This window comes from Buteo buteo, chromosome 2 (genome assembly GCF_964188355.1).
Source record: "Buteo buteo chromosome 2, bButBut1.hap1.1, whole genome shotgun sequence".
Lineage (NCBI taxonomy): Eukaryota > Metazoa > Chordata > Aves > Accipitriformes > Accipitridae > Buteo > Buteo buteo.
In genome coordinates this window covers 36,911,932-36,927,161 of record NC_134172.1, presented here as the reverse complement: position 1 = coordinate 36,927,161, position 15,230 = coordinate 36,911,932, and the positions used below count along the sequence as shown (strand labels likewise).

The following is a 15,230-nucleotide window of genomic DNA, read 5'->3' as shown; positions in this document are numbered from 1 at the left end:
GCAATTATGTAAATTTCACATGTGCTTAAAACTGTGATTTTCCTGTGCTTAGTAAATGAATTGTTAGCATATTGTACAAGTTTAAGCAGAGTACACCAAGGAGCCTTGTAATTTCCTGGTCTCGTGTGCCTGTTGCACTTTTCTTGCTCTGACAATACCTGTAAACCCATACCCTGGCTCCATGTAACTCCTCTTGTATACTTGGCTACAAGAAGGGAAAGAAGCATAGGAAGCAAGTGGACATGCAGATATCCAAACTTAAGATTGGGCACGTGAACTATGATTCAGAAACAGCAATTCAGATTTTCACTACTGGCAATAAATTGAGTTTTGTACCAATAGATTTTACATCTCTTCAGACTCATGAGGTGTCAGTCTTCTCTGTTCCTACAGGTAGTGAGTCCAAATAAAATTAAGCATTACCAAATCCACTAACTGCCTCAAGACAAACAACAGAGTTCAATTACCCACATACTATTGCTGTGTATGACAAATGTCAAATGAAACTCCCAAGGCAGTTATTTGATCTTAAAGCCAATAGTATTCAATGGCCCATATTCAGTAGTATAACACATGGAAAAAGAAAGAGTCTAAACTTAAGTACGAAATGGAAAATATTTTCATCCATTCTGAAGACAATATTAACAGCAGGAAACTGTAGAACCCTTCCCCTAAAGGATTTTCACCAAAGACTTGCAGATAAATTACTGTCTGTTGGTTTTCCTAATTCTTCTTTAACCAAGTCCATCACTCAGCAGACAGTTCTTGTTCTAAGCAGATACCTGAACCTAAACAGGTATCTTTTCGTAAGAAAGGAACACTCACACAATGCTGTATGAGTACATATGTCAGATCTCTGTTGATTTAAAGTATCAGGAAGACTATCTTAATAAGCTTAATAAAATAAATAAATCAGTCAAGTAATTCTACCAGTTTTGTTCTTCAGTAATAGGGCTTTCTAAGAACATGTGGATACAGTTTTTTCTGTATGATAGATACAGAAAAACAATGCAAAGACTGACAAGAAGGGAAGTACATAGCACAGCACAAATTTGCTAGTTCAGCAGAGCTGCAAGACTCTACTGTAAATTTGAAGCACAGAAATATCACCATAACTCCATCTGTGACATTCTTGCTTTCCCTAAAAATTTTTACTTGAATCTACAGTGCTAACAGCAAAGCCAATGCAACACACAGTGTCCTATGATTTTTTAGAAAGGGAAATAGGTTCCATAAAAGACACACACTACAATAAGAGCACCCCAAACAAACTTACAGACACAGCACTTCTGACATCTTGTACAAAGATGCCTCTATAGAAGAACTAGCTGATTTTAATCCTCTGAAGTTTTTTGTTGGATTGTATTTTTGGGATGGGTGGAAAATATATTTTAATAAGTTTAATCACCACTGAGTTGCAGAAATTCAAGATCATATTAGTGTCAGATTAACTCTCATGTTTTTTTTGCAGTCATCTGTTTTGTACGTTTCCAGATTATACCAGCCATCATAACACTCACACATGCACACACACCCCAACATCAATGTTTACAACATTTAGCCAAAATTTAAACCCCACCATACCCAGAAAAGCTGGTCATCTCTCCAACACAGAAACAATAGTAAAATTCTGTTTGAGCTCCAAAAGTCCTAAACACTTAATAGCAAATTATTTGGAAATGTATTGAATAAAAGGCAAAAAATGGTTGGAAAGTAGGCAACACATTATGATGAAGTTAGAAAAACTAGATACAACAAAAGGAGTGGCTCAGAAGGAAAAGGAAAACCTTTAAGATGGCTTACAGCATATTCCAGCTAATGGCCCAGGAACCACACCTGGCCTGTCATTTTTGCACACACTCTAGCACTAAAAGATAGCGCCTTCACCATGCTGGAAGGGGTAGTGTTTAAACAGGACAGCCACCTGCTCCACTTGTCTTCATGTATGCAGTCTGGCACCTCTACCTGGAAGATGACATTATGCTTACTACTCCTTCCTTGATGGGAAAGAGAAGGAGGTACCCAAAGCTAAGTACATTCAACTTGCCACTCATTGTGCTCCTTTTTTAAGCCTACTGTCTTAAAAAAATGTTTTTTAGACAATTTTACAGAGAAGTGGGATTTGCTAAAATATTACTGAATTTTTTTAAGTGTATGTTCAGCTGCAAGCAGGTAAATAGTCCCAGTGACTTCAAAGTGAAGGCATCTGTTAAAGTTGTTTCTGGGAATTAGGCCAGAGAAAAAGAGCAAAAAGGAAGGAAGTGACCTACTTGAATGAAAGACTCATTCTGAGGTTTTTACGTTCAGATCCCCTCAAAAGAGGCTGATGAGAGGTATTTCAATATATTTCCTTAAGTACAAACTGTGAAATACCACACAGTATAACTCTTGATTAACCCATTTGGTTCACAAAGGCTATTCATACTCATATACACTCAAGATTTTTTCCACTACCCTTCCATTCAGTGCCTACTTCTCTTCACCCAAGAAAGTACTCCTCTTGTTTCCTAAGTATACCCAAATGCTTAAAAAACAGAGTCGAGACTAAAACCAAAATGGTGGCTTAGCTCCATTAAAAGAATGAATAGTTTGATTAAAAACAATCTGTGCTATAGACATTTAGAGATCTTTCTAACATGTTTAAATTCTATTTTAAAAGATGGCCAGGATCTAGAGTCCTGATGACTCTTCACTTCTTTTGCCTTTCTTCATCCTGTTAACTCTGTCTGAAGCTGTCAATGATACCTAAAAACTACATAATAAAAACTTTAGCAGGATTCTAATTTTGGTCACAGATAACCAAGTATAGTAATTCTAGATAATATTAGATGAGATTTATGATGCATTCAACATCTTCAGACGCACAAGAGTATTTTTGGGCATCACTTGAACAGACAATATTCAATGTACAGCTGGTAAATTTTACTCCTCTTTTTTCTCCTATTTCTATACAGGAAGTATATGCATGCTGTACTTTATCTCAATTTTCTTCCAAAGGATCTACTTCTTCAGCAAGACAAAAGACAAGTCTAGTCAAGCCTCACTTTCAAGACATCAGAAGATCAAACTATAGCTATTTTTGAGAATGGAAGTCAGATATACCATCATCACTTCTCTGAGCAAGACGTACCAACAGTTAAAGGAAGACCTGTCCTCCTGGTGCAACTTGGGATAAGAAAAGCTGGTCAATTTTTTCTGAACTCTGCTGTTGCATTATTTCTAAACTACAATCCCTCCCCCCCACAATTATTTGTTTTACCTACCACTATCAAAATCTCTTATCCCAAGAAGAAAGAGCACCTCAAAAAGCTGAGATCAAGTTCTTGGTAATGGAACTGCTCTTACTTTCATAAACTTCCCAACTTACGTCAAGCCTGAGAACTTCTACATTCCACTTACTCCAAACAAGGGGTTTGCCAGTGACTACACTTCTTGTTCAAAGGTAATAAGAAAATCACCTTGAAAAAATATTTTTTAAAACATTTTAGAAAACTATATTGGGACACTGCTTCTTTATCACCTCCCCAACTGACTGATGAAAGGATCAAACATAAGAACCTCGACTTTTACCAAGTGTGAAAAGATGAAATACTGAAAAGCAAAAAGGATAGAGCTCTCTACATGTCTCTAGGTTTTTGTCATCCCATTTCCAACAGGTAGCAGAAACTATTTCTATAGCACTATGCCTCTATTCTGTATGGCAATCACTGCTTGGATTCTAAGATCTTGTATCAAGCTGATTTCACTGAACAAAATCCATCTCCTGCTCACTGTTAACACAGGATGGTCTAGAAGTCCTAACTCCATCCTTCTTACTTGCATCAGAAGGCTGAACCCAGAAGCTTAAAAATCACTGGATACCATAAACTTGGAAGTGTTTCCCAAGTGATACTGAATATAACAAACCACTAGCTACCTGTAGAATGACTGACGTGACTGAAAGATGAGCCAGTTGCTACAGTTTGTAACCAATTCTGAGTAAAGATATAGGACAATGTGAAAAGGTACTTTAGGAAGTTTTTTTAGTTTTTTAATCACAGCAATCTAAAACAGATCACTGTTTCCTTACTATCTATGTATTTCCGCAGATTGGTTGAAGATCTCTTTCCAAGCACAGGATACCATACTGTCAGTTTGAAACAGTATTTCTAGTGCTAATCTAGAAGTCTTTCCTTTAGCTTCAGATGACCACGCATTATCAGCACAGACATGTAAATTCAAAGGACTCTGTGACCAACTAACCCAAAATTCAAACTATTAAAATGTTTTTCATTTAGCACCATCACACTGTATCTTTCTGTGTTTATTAGAACTCCACAGTTAAGGTAGAAGAACCTTTAAAGCCACACCAAGATCTTGGCCAAGGCCAGGTCCACCTTACACAGGCTGCCTGTGTGGAAGATGGGATCAGAAGGAACATGTCACACAGCAGCAGTCAGATTTCTGGAGAGCAGGTAAATATGTAAACAGGCATATAGGCTCCAGTGCTTGGAGGCTAGACATCTATTTCTGCTGTTCTATCTGGACATACCATTAGGCAGAATGGAGCAATGGCCAACCAAAGAACAATCTGTGGATATTCTGGCCAGTCTGACATGCTTCCTAAACTACATATATGGGTAATCATTGATCTGCTGCAAACTTACCGCCAGCTCTATTACCAAAACAAGAACTAGTAGTGGCTCAATCTTCACAGAAGGCTACAATGATACACAAATCACATCTCAGTCATCAAGCACTCCAGATAAAATCCATGTCAATTATTTAAAGAAACTAAAGAGTAATCCAGTCCAAGGATAAGAGTTTCTCATGTTTAGTCAAACAGATCGCCAGTGCAGAGTAGCCATTTATATATGAATACCAGTCCATGAAGCAGTTGAGACTAGTTTTGAAATGGAACCATCCTGAATAGTAAAAGCACACAATATGAATTACATCAACAACCCACAAACATCATTTGGTTCTAAAAGTCTTCAAGTTAAACATTAGTTGGATTCTGGGAGATTACCTGGGGAAAATATCATGCATGCTTATTTTGGTTTTATACTTTTCTAGACAGCTTATGGGTGCTGGGCTTTTTCTTTACACACAAGTGTTCCGTTTTCTAAGATGCATATGTATGTATGTATATAAACACATACGCTCTTAACACACGTATATATAAAACACTACACTTTATAAAAAATGCCCTCTTTTTATGTATGTATACAGTTACACACACACACACAAACAAAAATAAAAAATATAAATTTTTTTAAAGAGCATTTAATGGACTGACTGCCAGCTCCAACCCATTCAGTTCACCAACCCGGTTCAGTTCAAATGGGTAATATCTCAAGACAGAGCATGATCACATCAAACAGGAGAAAGGTCCTGATGCAGCATCTTTCTTCAGTGCAATATTAGGGAGTAGGAAACTTTTTCTTACAGGTAGCCATACCCACAGCTGCTCACCTGTGCCTCGTATTTTAGATCATCCTCTTGCATTTATACAGACTCCCTAATGACTTGTAGAAAAGCAACAGAAGAGAAAGGATGGCAAATGTGTCATCTTTGTTGTCTACAAGGGGACAGACTTTCTGAAGACCTCGAGTCTTATGCCTTTAGCATTATCAGTCATTCTGCTGTCTTAGTTTGCAGCCCCCTCTGCAAAGCAGTCAGATCTTTTTGGAAGCTGTTAATCTGCAGGCCCAGGGCAATTACATAAGATGTTATTTTAGTCATGAACAACACATTAAATTTTGGATTCTGCCACTGTTGCAGATTAGCACAATGAAATTCTTCACCAGTTTTTGGTTAATGATGTCTAGGCACTTGGGGATTATGTTTCTTTACCCTTTTCTGCAAGCTGAATTTAATGCTAGCCAGACACTAAATTTTCTGGCACCAGCTCCTTCTCATGAAGAGATATCCATGTCTTCTGTCTTCTTGAAAATCTGCTCAGAGATAATGTTCACAGGAGCTCCTGATAGATTCTGAATGGTTTCAGAAGTTGCATTGCATGTTGGAAAAAGGATACAGAGTTAAATGGACCTTCAGTCTGACCCAACGACAGTTCTTATTATTTGAAAACTTACCATATTAAAGAGCAGCCAAATACTTTCAGGTTTGTAATAGACTCAAGTGTTATGTAGCTAGGCTGTAGGACTTCACTGACAATGCAAGTAACAAATTTCACCCATTAATGTTGCATTTAACAAACAAATCTTGCATTAGTATATAATGCTTCTGCACTGTGACACCAGATGCCAACTACAGAATTAAAATGAACTGCCTCTACAGATATCCCAGCTAGTCTTGTATTCAACACAAACAGGAAGTCGTGTCCTGAAACCTCAAAACACCAAAAATTTCCTTCTACCTACTTCAAAACAGCACTATATTCTCAAACAATGAGGTTCACTTACAAATTCATCCTTGTACATTTCTCTGATCTAATGCTTAAGTGCATAACTACTTCGTAAAGTAAGTAAAATCCAAATAGAAACAGGACATTTATATAAAAGTATTTGCATTTTGGACTTAGTGTCCCACCATGGTTCACAATCATCTATCCAGAGAATTGCCCTTCCCACTGAAGTTCATGAAGAAAAATGGGAAAACCATTTTTTTATTGTAGTATCTCCCAAGACTAGCTCTGCTCCCCTGTTTATTTCATACTGACTGGCTTTTTGTCCCAAGATTTTGTAATAGAGCTAAAATGTAGTAACTTGTTTTATTCACGCAGCTTACTGCCAAACTACTTGAAAGGTTTGCAAACCCAGAACTCTGGAACTACAGATTTAACAAAAATGTTGCTCTAGCTAGACTTATTTAAATGTCACAACTGAAAGATTCAGTGTGCTTACTCTCTGCTTATTAAGTAAATATTTCCAGTATTTCCAAATTAAGAAACTCTATAACTGAGACTAAGTGAATACTACTTAAGCTCCAGGAGTAGAACAGTTATCTACCTGGAGAAAATGAAGTTACGGGTAAAAAAAAGTTAATGTTAACCTTTAAATGCAAGTATTCTTAGCTATCCCAGTTTAGTAATAAGGAAGAATAGTAAGCATCAAAAGTGATCTGAATTTTGAAGTAATTACAGAAAAATAAAACTCAATGTATTAACTCACCCTGGAGGAAAAACCAGAGTAATCTAATTCAAACTAGTCTATGGCTGTCCAGAGAGATTACCTTCTGGAAGTACAGTAATTATATTTGTAAAGTAAAATCACTTATGCCTGGGGTGGGGAGGCCCAAGGGATTTTTTTTTAATTTTTTTTTTTTATGTGCAAAAGCTTCATAATGGCATGAATACTGAGAAAAGAATTTTGTGTACAAAAGTACACATTCTGTGTAATGGTCTTTTTTGGTGGTGGTAAACAGATATGTGTAACAGGTAAGACTGTAGGACACCAGATGTCAAACATGAATGGACATACAGTTCCGCTTTTCCATATAGTGCCCATACATTCTAAGCTAAGTAGCAAAGTGGAACTTCTTGCAAAAGCACTTCTCGCCAAATTTGTAATTAAACTAATCCTTATAACTCTAAAGAGAAAATTCCTACTGGTTTCACTGAAAGTTTATCTGTATAGGTTTTTGCCAGTACCTTAACAAATGAGATTACTTTAAAAAAATAAAACACTGTATTCTTATGAGCTCTAACTTACTTAACAGTCCACATAAAGCATTTTAATTCAACATCTCCAGTTAATAGCAAGACCTAACACCACCATTCTGACAGTCTCACTGTGATACAAAACTGTCCCAAAATAGTTTTGGTGGATTTATGGAGAAAAAAAGATGTGTGGTCAAACAAGGCCTAACCTGTTGTCTTGTCTACAAAAAAAGAACTTAACTAGGAGCCAGAAGCTCAAGTTTTGAACAGTAAAAAAGAAACAAAGTGAAACAATACCAGAAGCTTGGAATCAGGTATGAAGCATTCACTTCTCTTGGACATTTCAAATGACTTACGACAATACATCTTGATCCCTTCCACTTTATTAGGAGTCTGGCTGCTGAAAAGTCCGCCCTTCTCTTTTCCATTTCCTACTCATTACTACCAATGAAGTACTTCCTTCTGAAGACCCCTGTTCAGCAGTTTTACTGTTGCTGCTTACAGCTTTCCTGAACTGTAATAGCATGGAACCTGACCTAAGACTGAGAACTGTATGGTAAAGTTGGTAAGAACTATAGATTTCATTCTGCTGCTGTTTAGTTAGTCTGTGCTGTTTGCAGAGCTATTTGCCGAGATTTGGCAGTTGAATGCGTACACAATTCATAGCTACTAAATTCTGTTCAACAGTAGACTTGCATGCTTCCAGGTGACAGCACAAAAAGTCCCAGCAAACAGACTACAGCAACTTCCCCAAGCAATAGACTACTTGATGGGAGATTCACTTTTTGATTCAATTACTAGACCAAGACTTCTAAATGTATCAATTTTTGGCTACAGTGGATTTTTTTTTAATGTATTTAGCTACTTACTTGTTAAGCAGCACCGGCTTATTTATCACTGTACACACCTAAGCAAGCAGGCACCCATACAAAAATACTTGTCTCCTGTCACCCACCCAGAGCAGTAACTCCCGACTCCCCTGAGCACTTCCCCAACGTGGATGTCAGAGTGTAACCACTAGAGGGAGTGTTCGAGCTACATTTCTATTGAGAAATTGGAGGTGCTCCGCTGCAGGCTTTCACACTTCACACTCAGAACTTGAAAATAATAAAATAAAAACACCTTTCTACAGCTTTTAACAACACCCAAAGCCTCTTGCTCTTCTCACCAGTGTACACATCCAGTTATTCTCCTGTTCCAATACCAAAATTTCTAACAATGTCTTGATCCCTAAGTCCTACATCTTGGGAGCTGGGGTGAGAAGGGGGTGCGGGGGGGGGGGGGGGGGGGAGGGGGACGACGACACACAGACAGAGGGATAGATGGATTTTTTTCCGACCTAATCATGTGTCAGACTTAAGAGACAGATCAACTGCCAACCCTTCAGTGCTCTCCCACCCCTTTCCTAACGTTTCTTTTTGTGTATTTATTGCCTGTCCTCAAAACTGCCCAAACTTTTCTCCCTTCTAGCAACAGGAACATGAAATGGATGTGATCCCTGCAGGCAGCAGCAGAAGGATGAGGGTTTTCAACCATCAGTCAGAGCAACTCAAGCACAGTCACTACCTCTGTGCAACCAGCTAACGTTACAGAAGTGCTGTTTAAAACCCAGTAACACTAGTTACCAGTTTATTTTGCTTCCCAAAGAACAGTGACTCAAATGTACGTGTCCATTTTATCACTCGAGCCAAGACACCTATTATCACAGAGCTAATGATGGACAATTCTCACACAACAGGTTCATGCCAAGGTTAAATTTTATCTATGCAGCAAGTGGGCCACCCCACAGAAAGCTACGAAAGAATGAAACAAAAATCACAGAGCCAGCCCAAATATCACTGGTGTTTTACTTCATAAATAAACTTCACTTGAACATTCCTTTAAATATCACACATAATAATGTACACAAAGAGTTTGTCCTCAGAGGGAAGGTGACGTATGACAAATGCCAATTACATCAAGCAACATGCTTCTGGAAGTCGCTCAAATACTATGTAGATTAAGTCTGTATAAAAGAGCTTCACTGATCAGTGATCAGAACTAACCAAATCAAGCACTGCTCATCCCATTTTTCTATGGCTTACCAAATCTAGTGTAAGCAGCAAAACTATACCAGTAGATCTGGGAAAAGCGACTGGATATCTGCATGATTTGCATTCAGATGACTGCCTTACAGTCATACACTCTATAAACACTAAGTTTCACTTAACAATTTCTCCCTGCCTACATGTTCTTTACCAATGAATGCATAAACTGAACTTTCAATTGTTAATTACACCTCCTCCTCCTGCACTCTAGTGACCCGAAAAATGCAAGGGAAGCTGTGAGAAGCAGTATGACTATGGTAAACTTAATATCATTCAAGCAATTTCTGTCCAGCAACACTGTGCTTTGCTACAGCACAATGGTTCACAATACAAGCCAGAATTGCTTGGAAAGGTGAAATAAACTTTTCGCTCATTTCATTCACTAGACTGCAGTTTGCCTTCCCAGTTTCAGAACTTCTGCTGTATAAGCAGTTTCATCTTGCCAAAAAGACTTCTGTAAACTTCAACAGTGGATCAGGAAATGCATGGGGTGGAATTTTAATAAGAAGATATGTAAAGGCTGACTTACCAATTGGCCCACTGGCTTGTTAAAAAAATAAATCAATGTCACATAAAAAGTTGTTGAGACGTTTTACATTCAAAACCTCTCACATGATAGCTACGTGCATATCTCCAAACATAACATTGGCAATGAATGAATGAACATGGAATCAATTTTTTTTATCAAAGAATGTAATAACAATGTCAGAATGGCTGATATATTCTTCCATTCCCCTACAGATTTAGTTGAGTGCTCCCCTACATTGTGTTATTAGTTTTAAGAAAAAGTTTTACCCTCAGTCTATTTACCGTCAATCTACCTTCCTCCATCATGTGTTTAGATATTTAAAATGGTATCACTTTCACTTTTCACTAACACACATTTGGCCAGTGGGTGGAGGTAAAGCTTAATTAGAAAACTGAAACCAAACTATTTGAGTAGCCACTCTTACTACAGAAATAATATTTGAATGCCAACACTATCTCAGCAAAAGAGGCTTAAATGAACTATCTTAAAATAAAAATTTAAACTGTTTTTCTTACCTCCTAATTTTCATTATTTCAACAGTATCTTGACAAAATGTTTGGAATCAAAAAGTAAAGGCTTAAGCTTATTTGAAATCAACAGTTTTGTCTCCACCTACTGGAGAAGTTAATTTAACTGAAACAGTAATTTGATCCTTTGAGATTTGGTTAAGCGAAAGCTGTGAGAGCAATATTTTTGTGTAAGATGCAAAGAATTGGTTTTCCCCTCACCCCCAAAAAAAGTTTGCAAAAACCAATGACATTACCCGCAGTCAGCATGGATTTCATGAAGTTCCTACTCTCAAACAGCTGCTTGTCAGAATGCAAAACTAGTCAATACTCTTAAATAACATATCCAAGTTATTTCTTAAATAACATTTGTTGCCAGTAAATCTGAAGTAATCTAATTTCAATATCTTGCTAATTTCCACCATGCTTTCATGAGATCTGGACACTAACATTGGAACAAGTTCTTTAAATAACCGATGTGTAAAACCCACAGAACAGTTGCTAATATGAAGCATTCTTAAGATGTAACACCTTTTTTTTTTTTTAAGCCAAAAAGACCTTGAAAATAATTAAACATTAAGTAAAAGTAGAGAATGTCCCATTTTCAAATTTTTGGTTTTACTATTTAATAGAGGTTGTGAAATTACTTACCATCATTTTAAAGACTCTAATTAACCCAAAATAGGAATGTACATATTTTGATATGGAAAAACACCTCTCCTAACCTGTCTTTTTCTCTTTTTTGCCTCCATTATTCTTGTAAGAATGACACGAGCTGTAACTAAGTAATTCAGGCTTGCTTTATTCTGAAAAAAGCAATTTTTAAGCCACAAGATAGCACATTAACATCACAATGCTTTGTTTATCCCTCTGCAAAAGACAACAGTTTTGCTGTAGTATAACCTGAGATCCAACCGCAGATGGTTATAATGACCATGCAATCAGATAATACGTTAACTTGAAAATGATGTTAACTCCTCCCCCCAAAACCTGAACTATTATTCTGACATTTTGTTGAACTCAGATTAGAAAGACTAGTCACTACTGTATACTGAGCTAGCCAATAACACCTACTGGTCCAGCTATTTGGCACTGCCTTCTAGCTAGCACACACTTAAATAAAATCTTAGATCAGTTTTAAGCTCTGAAACAATCATCATCTACTATTTATGCTGCTATAAAAAAGTCACATTGACACCTTCTTGTCAATGAAAACAAACCATTATATTCCTCTAATAGTATCTGTGACCAGCACATCTGTATTTCAGCCTGCCTCTCACATGTCAGCCTGAACTAAACTCACTTTTCCTCAGGACACTTTATGAGCTGCTTCTATTCTGGAGGACAGCAAAACCACTTACCCCCTCACAGACTCGCTCTTAACCCTGCCATTATATTCTACTCTGTATTTCCACACAAACAACTCCAATAGTGTCTGTGCCACTCCAGTTGCAGGATGTGTCTAAAAAGTCAGGGTTTTAGCACATATGCAAGGCCAAACCCATTCCAGCTTGCCTCAGCACTGAATTTACAGAAGATATACTGTGCACTTCATACTGATAACAGTAACTTTTTTGGCTCATTAAGAAGAGTTAAGAGTTTCTCCCTACACCTCAACTCCTCTGTTGACTCTCTTTTCCTCAAAAAACAAACATGAACATCTCATTCAAGGCCAGCTCAAAAAAAAAAAAAAAAAAAGAGAGAGAGAGAAAGAATAAACAGCAAAAAGCAAGTTCAGGTGTATGTAGTGTTGAGAACCCATCTGTCCATCCTGTGGTACTCCTGCAGCAAATACTCTTTCCTCATCTAGTAGGGGGATCACTACCTCGGTCAATTCCCTCAAATCAGGATGAGTCACTTTTTATCCATTTTTACCTTAAACACAGAAGACAACAGGGCATTTTATTTAAACTTACATGATTTTTTTATCCTTTCAAATCTTAGGACAGTATAATTCATTCCACATTTGGATGGAGGCTGCAACACCTAAAGTACTACCACAAACATTATCACAATCCCAAGTGCATACCTGTCTCTTAAATAAAAAATCCCTCTGCCTTTTCTACAGCATAAGCAAAGATTTACTGATCTACAGACGAGTGTCCTGCACAGAGGATGAAAGGGCATTCAGAAGAGCCTGGGACAGTCAGATCAAGTCAGAACCTTAAATCAGTTTCTATAGCAGAAAGCATGGTTCTAAAGCAGGACACTAAACTTTTATAAAATTACATTCAAACTGTAAGTAATTTCTACAAATGAATACATTTAGAAAAACAGAATGATTCAGGGACTGACTGTACAAAGAGACTCATGCTAAAGACTCTTTTGCCTGTCCTTATGCTACTATAAAGTTTTCCCCAGACCACGGACCTTTGTTTCTGCATGTAGAAATACCCAACACAAGGACTTAATATCAGGCTGGAACTTGATTCTGACTGAAGAAGCCAAGTGTTTGAGGACAACGCTCAGATCACATCCTTAACAGCTCAAAATAAAGCCTGTCAAATTATTGGTAGATTATTTGGTTTTCCTGCTTTTACTGTTGTTAAACATCAAATAAAAAATGCCAAAAGTATTAAGTTATATTGCCTAGATTTCTGTTTCTTTCCACCTCCCTGAGGTTTGCATACACAGTCATTCAGAAAAAAAGATCAGATTAAAATTTTATGCTTTAAATAAGAAAAGTCCTAGAAGTCAGGGTTCTTGCAGACATTCACCCTCTCTATTAGCCTTTGTTAAGACTCCTTCATATTAGCCAGGCATGTTTTCACTACCTCCATTCTTATTTTTATTTTATTTTAAAAAACCCAAACCATATGTGATTAAGCCATGATTTCAGTTAATAGCTTCCATTATTTGTTTAAAGAAAAAAAAAAAGCAACAAGAAGTAGTTCAAGAAAGGTCCAATTGCACATATGTTGCAACAGCTTTTCAATCCTTTTAGAGACTTTCAGTATGCACAGTTAGCCCACTAATATAGCAGCAGAACAGACATCATTCCACATAGCTGGTACAGTATATTTGTCAATAATTTCCATAGTAAGTAGTTCTTGACAAGACAGGCTGAAACAGCAGTGATCCGTAGGATCTGAAACAAATGCAAGCACCCAGAATTCAAAGAAGCTGAATATACACACTTTTGGTTAGATGCTGAAGGTTCCATAAAAAAAAAACCACAAAACCCACCAACACACACACACCCCCACCCAAAACCCAACAGTGAAGAAGTAGTAAAATGTCTCCTGTAGAAAAGATAAGAAAATAAAAACTAACAATGGTACCAGTATTATGACACCATGCCTCAGTACTGCAGATTTTTCACAGCAATATGGATCTCAGGTAATCTGTACAGTGTAATACTTCAAGAACAAAATAAGGGGAGCAAAATCATCAATTCCAAACATTTCAAGGGAGGGAAGAGGAAATTAGAGATTTCTCTGAAGAGTCCTTTAAAAATCACGTTAAAATGACATCAAACTAGACTCCAATAATCAGCACTTTATTTAAATGAGAATTTTCTCTATGGCATTTTCAAGAAGAATTTTGACAGATGTTGCATGGTCCAGTCACATGTCAAAGTGTTAAAAGCCAACCACCTCAGCAGAAATAAAAGGAAACATTATGATGCTAGTGTCAACTCAACCAGTTTAACAGACACTATCTGTTCAGAAGCAGTATGCTAAGATTTGTTCAAAGCCTCCTCTAGTCCAACATCTATTTATAGCTGCCCAGCCTCTCTACAAATTCTCACAGCCCCTCCTCCTCTCAAAGCCAAGTCAGGGAAGTTTAATGGATATAATCCTAGGCCTTGTGCTGCAAGATGGTCAGAAGATCCGCAACTCTCCTCCAGCGATCCCATATGCAGTAAGGCCAGGAGCAACGAGAAGAGAATGGTCTAACCTACACAGAAGCCAAATACACGGGATAAACCTTATCTCTCCTCTTTAGGAACAAACTCATTTTTTCTTTGCCAACATGTTGATGTTAATGAACCACATAAGCATCAGAGCCTAAGCAAAATATACCTGCCTCCTTCCTCCTCACCACAGAGCAACAGCCCAAACCAACTGCCTTGAAAGCCACGACAGAAGCTATCCAAGTCAGCTTTGACCCCTGGACAGCAGCAATGTCATCCATGCACCTTCCCACTTATATTATAATGCTACTACTGTACGTTGTACCTTCCTCAAAGAAACTAGGAGGCTGTTGGCTTTTTTTCAGTGCAGTTTCTAGTTAATGTGTGATATTCACCACCCAGCCATGCATGTGCATGTCTTTATAAAGCATTGATCCAGATAGGCTCTCTTTCACCGGCATCTCCGCCAACAGCTGCAACATCACAGAAAGGGTGCAGGTATTTTCCTGCATACGGAGCACAACGCCACAGGCTGAACTCTGCCACAAGCTTTGTACATCCTTGGTGCCTCTCCTATCACCTACATCCACTTGCCCGTAGTACTAGTACAGAGACCAAGCAGATGACAGCACTACTGGAAACTCCTGCC

The 15,230-nt window shown here is 37.7% G+C and overlaps 1 protein-coding gene across 2 annotated transcripts in view; it reads right to left on the bottom strand.

Moving 5' to 3' along the window:
* PALS2 (protein associated with LIN7 2, MAGUK p55 family member) overlaps positions 1-15,230 on the bottom strand; it is a 55,361-nt gene that overhangs the window by 39,237 nt on the left and 894 nt on the right. The gene's annotated exons all lie outside the window — the stretch shown is intronic.